Source organism: Haliaeetus leucocephalus, unplaced genomic scaffold, assembly GCF_000737465.1.
Source record: "Haliaeetus leucocephalus isolate CR32 unplaced genomic scaffold, Haliaeetus_leucocephalus-4.0 Scaffold871, whole genome shotgun sequence".
In the NCBI taxonomy this organism is placed as follows: Eukaryota; Metazoa; Chordata; class Aves; order Accipitriformes; family Accipitridae; genus Haliaeetus; species Haliaeetus leucocephalus.
This window is the reverse complement of record NW_010973307.1, coordinates 2,234,004-2,238,464: the sequence shown is the minus strand read 5'-3', so window position 1 is coordinate 2,238,464 and position 4,461 is coordinate 2,234,004. Positions and strand designations below refer to the sequence as shown.

The window sequence follows — 4,461 nt, the reverse complement described above, 5'->3', positions numbered from 1 at the left end:
TCTTACTGTCTATAAAAATCAGCCTGTAAATGAAGTTTATTTAACTAAATTAATTTAAGTGCGTGTGTCATTGAGTCCTGTTAAATCGTCCTGCAGAGTGTCTGGGTTGCAGCGATTTGTGTGGCAACGTATTTATTAATAAATCACGAAGCACGAGAGCCCATTCCCTCTTCCATCCCAGTCCAGGGCACCAGGCTGGGGTTCAGGAGACAGGCTCACTCCTCCACTCCTCTACATGATTGCATCTGAAGTGCTGGGAATGGCGATGCAGAGAAAGCCCAGGGTGGCAGAAGGCCAACTTTAGGTCTTGAAACGGCCTCGCCACATTCACATCGTTCTGCTCCTGATGCCTCTATTTAGTCTAGACCAGCATCAGGATTTTACTTCTCTGGATCCTAAACTAGTCAAACTATTTACCACTGCACTATGCTGGCTGGAGGCAGTGATTTGCACGTCCATCAGCCTGGAGTCTCGGCACCTGCTGTTACAAGGTATAGATGCATCCCCTGCTTGCTTTCCCCATCCCTAAGATCCCTGGGTGCTAAGACCAAAAGGTTTTGAGATAAGGGATGACTAAAAGTATCCATGCTTTCCATGCCATGAGCTTCTGTGGATGGTTTTAGGACTGCCACGGGCCCTGAACACGGCCAGTTTGTCCCAGATTTCTACTAGCCTAATCACAGTGGGTTTGGAGAAGTTATTCTTGGCTATTACTGGTCAACCTAATAATGAATAGGACAAGGCCATATTCCTGTCCATACAAGGGTTTGGTTTCTTCTCCTCTTCTTGGATAAGTTTACCATAAGGCACATGTCACATGGACCCCAGGTGAGATGAGAGCCAGGTCCTCTAGCAAAAACACACACCAAGGCAATTCCTCACAGGTATAAGGATCAAACACAAGTCTTCTGGAGCAAGTTTATTAAAATTTCTTGAGACACGTAGACTATGAAATATGAACCCCCCCAGCTGAGCGTTCAGTGTCTCCTGGAGACATTTGTCGTCTAGCGTTATTCACATTATTGCTAACTCTAAAGGGAAAAGAAAATAATTAATATCTGTTTTGAGGGCCAAAGGAAGAACCTGCTTTGCATCGGGACAGACTTCTGCATGTTGGTGATCTGCTCTCTGAGATAGATGTTGGTGGCTGCAACATAGTTTCAACAGAAAAAAATTTTAGAAAAATGAGAAATATTGGTCTTTTCTGGGTGGTTCAAGAATTGCTTTAAAGTTTCTTCAGGTCTTTAAGTTTGTTTGTGGAGGAGTTTGTTTTCTTTCTGTTGTTGTTCATGTTTTGGTGTGTGCATGTGTGTGTTAAATGCATATTTTCAGCTCAAAATTCCTGATTTTCCAATGGGATGATACAGCTCTTACATTGCCAGAAGCTCTGCTTAGCCCATCTGAGATGTCCACGGTCCCTGTTCATACTGAAAAAAAGAAAAGAAACTTTCAGATTTTGTACTTATAACCAGGAAAGGACTTGAATAAAAAGCATAGAAAAGATTGAATGAGCACCAAGAGCTGATATTCCTGGATAATTCGTCAGTGCTTAGTAGGATATTCACAGTCCTGCTGCTGCTGAATTTTAATCATAAATTGCCTTTCTATTTTACCTAATAATAAATTGCCTGGTCTCTGTACCTGAAGCTTCCTACTCATCTTGAAATCTCTGGTATGGAGAGGAATTTCTGCTGCTGATGTTTTGTTTTTAACATCTTTGCTATTAATATTGAACAAAGATTAAATAAGACCCTCCAAAAATAAGACTAGCTGCAGCATCTTACAGCAAAAAGAAAGAGAAAATGAAATATTAGCATCAGTGGAGGCAGAGTGTAAATTTTCATGGATATTTGTTTCTGCAGTTTCATATTGGAGTAAAGATACAGGCTGAACTTCAGGATTCCAGTAAGGAATTCAAGAAAAAACACGATTTAATGTTTTGGTTTTGTCTAAAAGGGGAGAACTATGGAACTAGAGAAAACATCTAACAGAACAACGTAACTTTCAGGTTGTTCTTCTGACTGTGAGACTTTGCAATGTGCAGGATGCAGGTTTCCTATCAACCTGACCCAAATGTCTCAGGTCTCCAGTGTGCACATTGAGACATGTCCTTTGAAACCAGTATTACTCATCACAAGCAGTTAGCTAATGGGAACAAAGGGAAAAAAAGAGTTCATTTCTAGCTAATTACTTATCTCTGCCAAAGAGATTTGACTGTGATCTTTCCCATGAGGCACTCGAGCTACATGGTTAATGGTACAGAGAGAACCGGTGAGGAAATCCTCAGGAAATCCTATGTGAGTGTGCAGAGTCTCTGCTCCCTTGCCGGCTTGCACTAGAGGAGTTTCGCATCTAAAGGGCAGACTGGATGTGTGAAAGTGAATAATAAATCCATTCCCCCAAGAAACACTTGATCTTCATCAAATCCGTAACTCACCACAGTCCGACAGCAAGGGACTCCTTGCGTGCAGTGTCCGAAGGACCTCATATTGGGTAGAGGACAGTGGTCGGTGGAACAGGTACCCCCAGCCTGTTTGCATTGCACATCGTTACTAGGTGCACGCATGAAACCTGCACAAAAAAATCCCCAGAGTCTTGATTTTCCTTCCCAAAGAAGACTAAGAACAAGTTAGGGTTATAGTGTGACAGCAATAGTCCAGCCTGCCTGCAGGCTGCCTCAATCTGTGCCATTAAATTCCCGTTTTCCAACCAGGAGGGTTCCCAATGGACCCAGCTAGCATCTGTTCACTGCTAAAATGTGCCCAACACACTGGCAGCACTAGCTGGCCTGAGACAAAAGGGACTAAAACCCATTTTATTTCCATTTCTATTTTAGGTTCTCCATACTCACAATCTTCCCTCTGCATTTCCTTCTATTTTACCTAAAGGCTCTTACCTAAAGTGCCTTGGAGCACTAAAAGGAGAACAGAAAAGAAAAGGGAAAAGATCTTCATGTCTGAATTCAGTGCCACCAAACACAACAGTTACTAAAAAAAAAAACACAGAAAGAGCTCATGCATTTAATCTGCATTTGTCATTATCCAGTACAAACACTGTTTATGACATGCAAGCTGCAATTTATTAATAAAAAGTGCCATTTATGCAATAGAGTAAATGTTCTAGAATAAATCTACTGAAATACCACTTTTTGAGGAAAGATATATTTGAAAGCACATTGCATAAGATCAAGAAAATGTATTTATGCCTATAAATTTTTAAAGAGCTAGATGAATATTGTGATTTTCTTTCCATCAACTGCAAAGATAGCCTACACCTGCTTCTATATTTGAATCCCATACACCTGGATGTTATAGCTTTAAAAAAAGGAATGTAATTAATTTCCTCCAAATTTTATCCACATCCTATAATATAAGCCAGCTGTTCTTACATCCCTTTTATAACTTATAAGTAATGTTGCTACATGCACAAAATCATCGGTACTTCCATTTAGAGTTTTTTCTATTTTTATTTGAGCAATCATACTGGGTCTAGCTGGGATGGAGTTAACTTTCTTCATGGCAGCCCATATGGTGTGGTGCTTCATGTTTGTAGCAAGTTTCTTAATGACTAAAATGATTTAAGTATCATATATTTTGTTTCAGATATGTGTAGATAATGACTTAAGCCATTCCAATTTCTCTGGATAATAAACACTCAGAAACTTTAATTATTCGAATAATAGCCATTTTTGTTGCTTGCAAGCCAGTAGTAAGTACTTGAAAATGTCTTTACAGAAAAAGCTAAGAAGCCATCTATCCCTTCTCTCCATAACACCTCTATAACGTGTGCCAGCTGAAAGCCTCAAAGGATGCCTCCACCATCATTTCTTGCTGCAGATTCCAATTAACTTTTGAAAATGGCACAAACTACTATAATCCTTCAGAATCACCATTATTTATTATAATAATCAGCCAAAGGCATCACTGAAATATCAAGTATTGTACATTTTGGTTGTTTATGAGGATTTAATTAAGCTGCAAAATTATACGTCTTGAAATGATTAATTTCTTTTTAGAGAAGCAAAAAATATTACCAAAAAGGTATGTATTTTTCTCCTTATAGAAGAAACTGAGTGGAAACTATACTTTCAGCTCACCTTAGAGGACTTCAAGAGAGGGGGCACAGTGGCCAGTCTGTCCTACCTGGTTCCTCTCAAGGGATGGCTTCACAGAGTGACGTCTTGCCCCAAAACAACCATCTTTATATCTCCCTGTGGATGCCAGAGCTGCCACAGACCAGCTGGCCAAGGACATGGGCTTCTCACAGCAATTCCCAGAAATGTCGCTTCCTGGCAGCCGATAAGAAATGGTGACTGCTCATGAACTCTCTCCCCTTTCTCTGGCACATGAGTTGGCTCTTCCTAAAAGCACCTGACATCACCTCGGTTTGTGTATAATACATTGATCCATCGTGAAAAAAGTATCCTGGGACAGATAATGAAAGCTGCTGGTTTGGATCCAG

General features: G+C 40.3%; 1 long non-coding RNA gene across 1 annotated transcript; it reads right to left on the bottom strand.

The window, feature by feature from the left end:
• Positions 1–879: 879 nt before the first annotated feature.
• LOC104841447 lies at positions 880–4,176 on the bottom strand. The gene is made up of 4 exons (XR_775361.1): positions 4,143–4,176; positions 2,897–2,987; positions 2,438–2,571; positions 880–1,427 (listed from the first exon to the last, which is right to left on the bottom strand). It is a non-coding gene; the product is annotated as an uncharacterized LOC104841447 (long non-coding RNA).
• Positions 4,177–4,461: the final 285 nt, after the last annotated feature.